At 44.4% G+C, this 11,856-nt stretch overlaps 1 protein-coding gene across 13 annotated transcripts in view; it reads left to right on the forward strand.

The window, feature by feature from the left end:
- TENM3 (teneurin transmembrane protein 3) overlaps nucleotides 1-11,856 on the forward strand; it is a 650,972-nt gene that overhangs the window by 573,133 nt on the left and 65,983 nt on the right. The window lies entirely within an intron of this gene.

Raw genomic sequence — 11,856 nt, forward strand, 5'->3', positions numbered from 1 at the left:
TGCAGCTCCCGCCATTGCTGCCATTTGGGAAGTGAACCAATGGAAGGAAAACCTTTCTCTCTGTCTTTCTCTCATTGTCTATAACTCTACCTCTCAAATAAATAAAATCTTAAAAAAAAAAAGATTTAGTACTTTGGAAATTTATACTTGTTAAATAAAAGTTAAAAAAAGGTTTATTTATTTGAAAGGCAGAGTTACAGAGAGGCTGAGGAAGAGAGAGAGAAAGGAGAAAGAGAGAGAGGTCTTCCATCCTCTGGTTCACTCCCCAAATGGCTGCAATGGTCAGAGCTGGGCTGATCTGAAGCCAGGAGCCAGGAGCTTCTTCCCTGGTCTCCCACACGGGCACAGCGGCCCAAGGACTTGGGCCATCTTCTACTGCTTTCCCAGGCCATAGCTGAGAGCTGGATCAGAAGTGGAGCAGCCAGGACTTGAACCAGTGCCCATATGGGATGCTGGCACTGCAGGTGGCGGCTTTATCCACTATACCACAGCACCAGTCCCACAATCTATTTTTTTAAGATCTTTTATTTGGAAAGTAGAGTGACAAATAATAGGGAGAGACTAAGAGAAAACGGTATCTCCCTTCTGCTGGTTCACTCCCCAAATAGCCACAATAGTGAAGGTTGGGCCAGACTGAAGCCAGGAGCCTGTAACTCCACGTAAGTGGCAGGTAGCACTTGGGGCCATCTTCTGCTACCTTCCCAGGCACATTTGCAGGGAGCTGGATGGGAAGTGGATCAGCCAAGACTTGAACCTGTGCTTCAATATGGACATAGGCATGATAGGCAGCAGCTTAACCCACTGCGCCACAACACCAGCCCCAGCTGTGCAACTGTGGCCTATCTTTAAGACTGAGTTACCAGAAAGGTTCTGGTCACTATTTGGACCTCTCTGGCCACCTGCCCTGTGGGTTGTGATGTGTTTTCCAACTTCTTCCTCCATTCCACCTGCTCCTGGGTACCACCTGCACCGACAACACATGGGAGGTTGGGGAGTGAGGGTTTTGAAGTCAGGGAGCTCTTTGCTCCACTGTGTAGTGATGATGTGATGTTACACAAGATTTGTAATCTCCTTGAACCTCAGTTGCTTCATCTGGAAAAAAAGAATGAAAGTCTTTGAAAGGATTAAAAGAGGAATTGTATGCAACGTGCACAGGCTATTGCTGGGCACATAGCATGCTGTAAGTGGCCACTATTATTATCCGGTGTTCCTTCCGAAGTGCTCTTCTCAGTTGAGATTCCCAGGAGGTTGTCAGAGAAGCCCTACCTCTTCTGCATCCTGAGCCACCCCAATACTGTTCTCCAGGCAGCACAGTGACCAGAACCCGCCCCTCCCCCTGCCGCCCACCCCAGAGCACACAGGCACACAGGCACACAGACCTGCAGTCTTTCCAGCCCAGATGCTGTTTGTGTCTTCAACAAGGAGCTGCAGTCCTCCCCGTCCGTCTGAGGCAGACTGCTCACCGTCCTCCCTTTCTTTTAGCTAGTACTGTCAAGAAACTTGAGCCACAAATTCCGAGCTCAGGCTGCCTCTGCTTTCTGCTCCTGATAGATTTCGGCTGTCCTTAGCGCTCCCTCCTTCTCCTGTCTAATAATACCTTGCTGCCCCGACTCTCTGCTTCATCACGCGCCCCAAAGGAATGGCAGCTTTAATTCTCTCTAAACCACAGCCCAGATGGCAGCCTCCCTCATTACCTTCCCCCAAAGAGTCCCGTACCCCATTGTTTCTGTTGCCCGGGGAGGAAGCAGAGCTGCTTTTTCTCCTTGATGATGTAGTTCAGATTGTGTCTTCTAAAAGGAGATTACATTGAGGAGGCTACAGACTCTCTCGGAGGGAAGCAGACTGGAGAGCCAAGTCTGCAGAGACACTGCAAAGTAATTGAGGGGCTAATCAACTCTTCAGTATGGTTATCAGTGAAGGAGGTTTTTCCTTTTCCTCAAAATTTATCAACTGTGAATTGGCCTCATTCCCCTTTGTTTATTCTTATTAGCATGAAACTATGCTATGTCTGGGCTTCCCTCTCTAAGGGGAAATCTAAGCTGATAGAAGACCTCTTGTGGATTCTCAACTTATCTCACATAATTTGTATTCTTGTCCCTAACCTAATTTTGTTGATCTTCTAAGAAGGAATCTCAATGCCAGCCTTATTGTGCCCTGAGATTGTCACCTGGATGCCATATAACCTAAACCAGGAAATTCTTTGTTCTTAAGCATGGGCTGTGTGTGTGGAGATAGTATTTTGCATACCAAACCCCCAATCTGACAATCAAGATTATCATTATATGAGAACAATAGAACACAATATTTGAAATAAAAACTGTGCCTGAAATTCTAAGACATATGGTGACTATAGTGCTATAGATGCATTATCTAAACTAAGTTTTATGTCAAAAAGGTAAATTAGCCAGAAAATAGCTAACTTACTAGATTAGCATCTCAAGTATCTAAGAAGGAAGAGAGGGTGATTTGGCCCTAATCAAAAATTCAACATTTCACAGAAGTAGCTGGTATAGTCCCGTTTAAGCAACTAAGCAGAACGTAGCTTAGCATTCCCAGAACTGAAGGAAATAGATTTAAAATTTTTAGAAAAGACAGCTACATACTGAGAAAGAGTTAAATATCTTTTGACATTTGCCCCATCACCACTGTCTAATTCCACAGATCCCCAGTATCTGGATCTTATCAAATAGAAATCTCTCTTTGCCTTGATGGATCCTGCTCCTCATTTATCTCTGAAATGCTTAAGGAAAAGCAGCTTTAGAAGGGAATTCTGAGGGCTGGCTTTGTAGCATAGCAGGGGAAGCCACCGTCTGTGACACTGACATCCCGTATGGGTGCTGGTTCAAGTCCCAGCTGTTCCATTTCTGATCCAGCTCCCTGCTAATGCACCTGGGAAAGCAGCAGAAAATGGTCCAAGTGCTTGGGCCCCTGCACCCATGTGGGAGACCCAGAAGAAATTCCTGGCTCCTGGCTTCAGCCTGGCCCAGCCCTGGCTGTCCTGGTCATTTGGGTAGTGAACCAGTAGATGGAAGTGTGCTCTGTCTGTCTGTCTCTCGTGTCTGTCTGTCTGTCTCTCTCTCTCTCTTTAACTTTGCCCTTCAAATAAATAAATAAATCTTTTTAAAAGGGGGAGGGGGTTGGGATTCCATAAGAGGAGGAGGAATGCAATGGTCTACTAATAAAATAGATAGGAGCAATGCATCTTTAGCTACTGTTTTAACACCTCCAAATCCATAAGAAGTAAACTTGCTATCCAGTTGGATCTTGTGTCCTTATGTTCAAACAAATAACTTTAAGGTGCATGAGACAAAGATCTCCACTCTATATGAATCGACAAGCTGCCTCCCCCATCTGATTCTCAAATCCAGCTCCAGGTATCAGATAGAGGTTGTTGGAGCAGATCATTTGAACAAAGGCAGGGAATGAAACCATAGATTTTTTTGGATCACTCAGTGGAAGTCAGAAAGAAATGGTCATTGGACCAGATAATTGTGGATAACATCTCCAGACAGGGCACTTTGGGAGCAACTAGTTGCCATCCTGTCCTGGTTGAGCAAGCTTTCAGAACAAATGATCAATAGTACATGCCTAGACTTGGTTGATAAATACTTTTTCTTCCACTGCAACTTCAGTTTCAAAGGTCAATACCTCTCTAAATTGAGCCATTTCTTGTTCATATCCCCCTGACTATGAGCATGAAGTTGCTAAGATCAGAGAAAAAAAAGATGAAGAGACAGGGACTGGTCACTATTAATGATGTGTGAGGTTTAAGTGAGATTTAAGACAGTGACCCTATACTGCCCTACCCTTTAGTTCCTGGAGCACTTCCTTTGGCCAGCCATCTGGAATGATGTTCAGTATGTCTCACAGGCTCACCTCCTCCCAGTAAGAAAATCCTTTCTGTTCTAAAAGATTCTATCCAGGCCAACGCCGCAGGCGGCGCCGGCACCCCAGGTTCTAGTCCCAGTCGGGGCACCAGATTCTGTCCCGGTTGCTCCTCTTCCAGGCCAGCTCTCTGCTGTGGCCAGGGAGTGCAGTGGAGGATGGCCCAAGCGCTTGGGCCCTGCACTCACATGGGAGACCAGGAGAAGCACCTGGCTCCTGGCTTCGGATCAGCGCAATGCGCCAGCCACAGCTCACCGGCCGTGGCAGCCATTGGAGGGTGAACCAACGGCAAAGCAAGACCTTTCTCTCTGTCTCTCTCTCTCACTGTCCACTCTGCTTTTCAAAAAAAAAAAAAAAAAAGATTCTACCCAGTCATTCTTCCCAGGAGAAACTTGGTTGCTTATAAAAGACATCCAACTCATACAATCTTATGCTTAAAAAAAAATGACTATCATATGCAACTGAAAAGTTCAGGCACAGCTATATCCAAGGATTCAAACCACAACACCAGAAATTTGGATGTATTCCTCTGCTGACTCTGCTTTCTTCTGTTAGAACCACTCTCAGGCCATCTCAGCCCCAAAATGACCACCAGCAGCTCTAGGCTTACCTTCCCTCAGCATAACTGCCCCCGTATGAAGAGAACACTTTCTTCAGTGCGAACCTGAGGCCTGCGTCCAGGCCTCACCCTCACTGGTCTGAAGTAGTCACCTACCAAAAGGGAAATGTAAGTGCTGTCTCCAGGAGAGAGGGATATGGTTGTTGAGCAGACAAGAAAAACAGATTCTATTAGAGGAATATCCGTGGCCCTCCATTGCATTTAGTCTTAGTATAATCAGACAATATATTCCAATAACTGTTTCACGTAGCTTCATACCTTAGAAATCTTCAATTCTCTGCCTCCTCCATTCCCCCACGTTACAGTCCTGTCACTTAACAGGCAAGTCAATAATGAGGCCTTTCCATGGCCAAGATTGGCAAGGCACCTGTCTCATTCTCCTTCTGTATTTCTGTAAGCATCGTTACTTTTTACCTAGCCTACCGCTATGAGTCTGTCACTGGGGGAATGACTTTAGGTAGCTCCACATATGGTGGTCCCAGTATTCAAGCATCAAAATGCAATGACTTGCCACAGATAATTCTTTCTTTTAAGAAGCCTGAGCTACTTATTAACAAGGTTTTTCCAAAATGTGTTATCTCTGGCGCTTGCTATCATGTTCCCATCTTTCTTCTCATGAGGGAGTCAGTGTCTTTCAATGCTTTGCCTGGGCCTCCAGTGGGTAGCTCCCCTATGGAAACCTGAAGCATTGGGACTCAAGCCCTGTCCCAGAGACTCATTGATTGAGAGCACATAAAACTTTGTGTAAGAATGGTGGAATTTCTGGTTTAAAGGGTATTTTAAATTTTATAGTATTTTGGAGCCACTGCTGTGGTGCAGTGGGTTAAGCTACGGCCTGAGTGCTGGTTCAGGTCCCAGCTGCTCCACTTCCAATCCATCTACCTGCCAGTGTACCCACAATAGCAGTGGAGGATGTCCCAAGTGCTTGGGTCCCTGCACCCCTGTGGGAGACCCAGAAGAAGCTCCTGACTGCTGACTTCGGCCTGGCCCAGCCCCTGTCTCCTACTCCTCTCTATAACTCTGCCTTTCAAGTAAATAAATAAATCTTTCCAGAAAACTATAGCCTTTTAATTTATTGGCAGTATCTAGTTTTTTTTTATTTGAAAGGTCAAGAAACAGGAAGACAAGGAGATAAGAGTCCTTGATTCAGTCCACTGATTCACACCCAAAGTTTCTGTAACTGCTGGGGTTGAGCCAGGCTGAAGCCAGGAACTCCGTACAGATCTCTCGTGTGGGTGGCAGGAACCCAAGTCCTTGAGACAGCATCTATTGTCTCCCAGGAAGGTGGATCAGAAGCAGAGGTGGGATGTGATCCTAGGCCTGCAGTGTGGGATGTGGGCACCCCAAGCAGAGCTTAACCTGCTGTGCCAAAGTGACTCCCCTTCTCCTCTAGTGATGCTTCTAAGATAATCATGTTGACTTGTTTAGATCTCACAGTCTCTCCGAACTTACTCATTCTCCAGTGCTTTCTTGGCACCAAGGAGTATACTAGATGCTGAGAACTAAGTCAGCCCCCCAGGTTCTGCATGGGACAGTGGTCACAGCTGATTGTTGAAGGATATGAAGAGGGTGATGGCTGGAAGTAGTAGAGAAGCTCAGAGATCTCCAGGCAGAGGAGCCCATAGTCATGAAGGGTCTTGCCAGCCATGCTGAGTCAGGCATCACTCAGCAGATGGTGGGCACCAGGATGTATTTTAGCTGGAGAAGTAAAATAATCCCATCCTATTTCTCCAACAATTATTATGGCTAATAGACAATGGTAGTTTGGGCCCAGTTGCAGTCTAGGAAACGCTGCTGTTGTTGAGATCTTGGTGAGAGAGAGGATTAAAGAAATGGAAAGAAATAGGTGTTTCCAAAGATGTTTAGAGTGAAGGAAGAACAAACTGGTAACTGATGAGCTACAAGGAAGGAGAAGTCAAAGGTGTTGTTCCAGTTTCTACTTTGAAAAGCCGGATGGGTATGTGGGGAGATAGTTTGTTGACATGGGAAATACAGGGGAAACACTGTGTGTGGAGGAGAAGATCGTATTTCTTGGGGCTTAGACATGTTGAGTGTGAAATACTGATGTAATATCCAAATGGAAGTATCTAGAATGTTACTGATGGGTTTGTAGTTCAGGAGATGATCACGCGGGAAGTCATTAGCCTTGAAATGATAGAAACATGGGGACTGAAGCCACCAAGAGAACATTGGCATAATCTAACAGAGAATGCACAGAAAAACAAGCAGGATCCCAGTTGCTGAATAACGAATAAATGAATTTCATGCATAATCCAGAATAGTGACAACAAGGAATAACAAAAGGTACACCTGTATTATACTCTTTAAACACTCCCAAAATCCACAAACAAAACATTGTATCAGAATTTACCTGGAACTCTGAGGTGGGGGCCTCCAAGTACTGCAGGGGTGGGCAGTAGACATTCATTATCTTTGGAGTGTAAAATAAAGTCCATGACTTTATATATACTCAGAAAATCAAAGTTTTGAAAAAAATGCATAGTCCTTGAAAGGAAAAAGTAAAGAGTTTTGAAAGGCAGAGCAAAGCCAGCTCAGAGGGAAACCTGAGAAGAGACGTGGAGTCAAGGTTTTAATAATCTGACAAATTGTACACTCTTTAAATTTGCCAGAAAACAATATCAAGGGCAGTATAAAGGAAATAGGGCAATGCAGAAACCTGGAGGCAAAACCAGGGGTTAGCCAGTTACAACCCTGGATCCGAGCCAGATGTTTGTAAAGCTTTACTGGGGCAGGCACATCCATTCATTTATGTACTATCTGTAACTCTGTTAGCACCTGTATAGGTGTAATGGAGACACTGTGGCCCACAAAGCCTAAAATACTGACTCTGTGGCCCTTAACAAAGGAAGTTTGCCAACTGCTATTAAAGACCATAAAATGCCTAAGGACACTTTAACATATAGACAGAAAAGCTAGCTGGAACAGTGATAGAAAGGACTGGGTGGAGGGAAGCATAAGTTCTGTTATCTACTTTACATCACAGTACCACTCTGTGTTAATGTCTAAACCGAAGAAAGCAAGCTTGATAATTGAAGTGTTATTTAATGGCCTTTGAACATTTCTGATTCTGTTTAGGTTTTTTATGATTAGTGCTATTAGATGGGGCTTCTGTGCCAAAATAAATTTAAGCCAGCCAAAATATTCCTGAGACTAAAATAGAATCTCAGTGATTTTGAGAAGCTATTCCATGAAGACAATTTTACTACACTATACATTTGGGCAAGTGGGTAATCAACTTAGTTGTACTGGATAGGCCTAGCTGCTATATGAGTACAAAAAATGAAAAATGTTTTCTCAAGTGATAGGGAGCCAGATTCATAACTATCCGTCACTTGCTTGGGCAAGTTACTGATAAACTCTGCAGAAAAATAACAAACAGTGTGTCCCTGCATCTTGGCTGCTGAAAATGAGATTCTTTCTGTGATTGATGTTAGCAGAGAGGCTTGTAAAAATGCATTTCCAACTGATTAGTTCAGAAGGTGTCAATCTCATGCAGTTTTATGACCTGCAGACTACACGCCAGATGTACATTTGCTTTTTATAAACTAACAAAGATGAATGACTAAATTTGAGCATTCCTCTTTGGCAACTGTACCATATATTGCCTAAGGGTACACACAGAGGGAGTGTTGTAGGGAGAGGAAGACAGGGGAGGAGAATTTAACCCTTAATTTACCAGATTAATAGAGACGAAATACAACATTTGGAAGTTTTCCCCCTAATAGTAGTGTCTTCTTACATTAATGAATATAAGGGGGAAATTTGCAAGAATATCAAATATTTGTGTGAAATTATTCCCCCAAGTGCATGTAAATCCATACTAAACCCACCCAGTGAGAACTGCTAAATGAAATGTCACAAAACTTGTATTAAAGAGTCTCTATAAAATCTCAGCATATAATCAGGAACTGCTTACTGAAAGGACTGGGAGGGAGTTACTTCTCAGAAATCAAAAATGGGCCGGCGCCGCAGCTCTCTAGGCTAATCCTCTGCCTGCGGCGCCGGTACTCCAGGTTCTAGTCCTGGTTGGAGCACCGGCTCTGTCCAGGTTCCTCCTCTTCCAATCCAGCTCTCTGCTGTGGCCCGGGAGTGCAGTGGAGGATGGCCCAAGTGCTTGGGCCCTGCACCCACATGGGAGACCAGGAGGAAGCACCTGGCTCCTGGCTTCTGATCGGCGCAGCGCACCAGCTGTAGCAGCCATTTGGGGGTGAACCAACAGAAGGAAGACCTTTCTCTCTCTCTCTCTCACTTTCTAACTCTGCCTGTCAAAAAAAAAAAAAAAATACTAGGGCAATAGTCAACCACTTTTGAAATTTGAGTCTTAAAAACTATGCTATTTCTTTGAGAGTGATGGAGAAAAATGGTTCCCATGATTGCATACTTTATGAAAAATAAGTCTATAGCTTAATTTCCTCTTTCTTGCACTGGAACTGTTGAGAACTATTTTTCATTTTCATGACCTTTTAGCTAAGAAAGTAATATTTTACGAAATTCCAAATCCAGCTTTGTTATGTTTTCTTAAGGAATAATTTTGGATAATAGTCATCTACATGAAAATGTGAACTGTCATTAAAAAAAAAAAAAAAAAAGCCAGCGCCGTGGCTCACTAAGCTAATCTCCGCCTTGCGGCGCCGGCACACCAGGTTCTAGTCTCGGTCAGGGCACCGGATTCTGTCCTGGTTGCCCCTCTTCCAGGCCAGCTCTCTGCTGTGGCCCGGGAGTGCAGTGGAGGATGGCTCAAGTCCTTGGGCCCTGCACCCCATGGGAGACCAGGATAAGTACCTGGTTCCTGCCATTGGATCAGCGTGGTGCACCGGCTGCAGTGCGCCAGACGCGGCGGCCATTGGAGGGTGAAGCAACGGCAAAGGAAGACCTTTCTCTCTGTCTCTCTCTCTCACTGTCCACTCTGCCTGTCAAAAAAAAAAAAAAAAAGGAAACGTGAACTGTCATAAGCAAAAAATATGCAGTGAAATCTCATCAAGTTCTGATCCATACACTCTTATGGGAAGAGAAATTATGGCATCAAAAAACTTACAAGATTAATAGAAAGAGTCCAGCAGGGGAGGGCATGTGGCCTCGTGGTTACCATGCTGGTTAGGACACCCACATTCCTACATCTGAGTGCCCGTGTTTAACATCCACCTCTCAACTCCAGCCACCTGCCAATGCAGACCCTGGGAGGCGGCAGTGATGCCTCAAGTTGTTGAGTACCACAGCAAGTTGTTGACAACCACACGGGAGATCTGGATTGAGTCCAGGCCCAGACTCAGCTGTTGTGGGCACTTGGAGAGTGAACCAGCAGTTGGAAATACACTCTCTCTCTCTCTCTCTTTCTGTTCTACAAGTAAACAAGTAAACAAATTAACATTTCAAAATAGTTTTAAATTTACAGAACAAGGAGTTCCCATATACCGCACACCCCACTTGCTCTATCATTAACATCTCATAACAGTATATTTGTCACAATTAATGAGCCACCCCCAGCTTAGTGTAATTTTTTACTTAATAAGCTTTTTTCTTCCATCTGTAAAGGAAATACTGAAGAGATTTTTAGGTAAGCTGTCTCTGATAAGCTAAATCTCTTTCAGATTCAAGTGACAGAAAATCCAACTCAAACAGGCTTAAGGAAAAAAAGAAATGCCTTAGCCTCTGTAACTGGAAAGCCGAGGAGGTCAAGTGCAGCTTACTGCAAAAACCCCAAGAATGTCCCCGTGTATGACCTAGAGGGTTTTTTTTTCCAGCTCTTGCTCTGCTTTTTCTGGGCCTACTCCACTGCCAAGATGGGTTCTTAGTGGCAGCAGGGTGGCTGCGGCAACCCCAGCCTCACAGCCTTCAGCTCAGGCCTGGAGGAGGGGAGAAAGGGGGGACAGAGTACCTGCAGAGAGAGGACAGAGCATCTCTTTTTCAGCTACTTCCTGAAATTTACTCTGTTTCAACATGCTGGCCCACGAAGTGGGGACATGCACTTGGACTGAGAATTGGGGAGGCCTGGACACTAAAATGCAAATTTGAGCTCTTGCCCAGAGAAAGGGGGATGGGTGTTAGGAGAAACCACCAGTGTTCACTGCATTGGCAAAATGCTTCCCAGCACTGATCCGGCCTCCTCAGCCCTCCGTTCTTAGCTTATCCGTGTTGCTGACCTACTTTCCAGGCTGGATGATTTCATTCAACTCCGTCTATTTTCTTTCATCTCAATTTGCTGCCCGACAGTGAAGGGGCAAGCTAATATTCTAAAGCAAATAAATGGTTAATCTTGTCTTTAAAAAATAAAAATTACTGAAGAATACTTGTGTAAGTAAATCACAGAGATCATCTGGTTGATTTCAGCGGAGCTTACCATGTCAAGACCCGATACTTAAGTTTGAAGATATAGTTTCCTTTTTCAGTTTTCCCCAAGAGCAATTAAAATCTGCAGAAACTACTATTTTTATTAATCTATCCTGAGAAACATAAATACAAGCAGACTAAAATCCATCCGTTCAGCCTGTCAGTAAATAATGGCTGTAAAGGACATGTCATCAAGCCCTCGGGACCCGGCACAGCCACCACTCATGCACTGGCCCTGTTTCCAAGACACCACAGCTGTGCATCATTTAACAACTGGACTGCATTCTAAGGAACGCATTGTCGGCCCACCCGTCGCTGTGCGCACATCACAGTGTGCACTTACACAATCTGGGGTGGCACAGGGTGCTCCCTGGGCACAGCCTCTTGATACAGTGCGTCGACTCTGAACATGAGCTGTATGGGGCTGCTGCCAGCGTGACACAGTATATAGTGTTATGGTAAACTTCCTTGTAAAAATAAGTAGGTGAACACCTGAAAACAGTGATAAAAAGTATAGAATAGTGACTACCTAAGCCAGTAACAGTCATTTATTAGCAGGTGTTATGTATGGTACGTCATTGTATATGCTGTGTCTTATATGTGCATGACTGTCCTTTCCTGTTGATGTCCCTGGAAAAGGTGCTGGTAAATTCGTTCTGTGCGTAACTCCCGTACGTCACCAAAACCATAGGTTAGTTTTTCATGATGAGTTTCTTAAAATGTTCAGTATCATGGCTGATTTACATTTGCTGCAATTTTTGTTAATATGTCCATTTTAGGGGAGGTGGGCAAGGACCTCAGGCTCCTCTTTAAAATTAGGGAAATGTCTTAATTTTATCCAGAACACACTTTACCTTGGGAGAGCTGTTTCATAGAAAGGTGACTGGCCAGTCTCACACATTTTTTATCCATATTTGCCTCACTTCACGAACTTTAATTTTACGGCCTTTCCCTCATTTTCGAGCTTCAACCTCTGAAGTCCTTTTCCATTTGTCATGTGCATA

The sequence above is a fragment of the Oryctolagus cuniculus genome, chromosome 2, assembly GCF_964237555.1.
Source record: "Oryctolagus cuniculus chromosome 2, mOryCun1.1, whole genome shotgun sequence".
NCBI lineage: Eukaryota > Metazoa > Chordata > Mammalia > Lagomorpha > Leporidae > Oryctolagus > Oryctolagus cuniculus.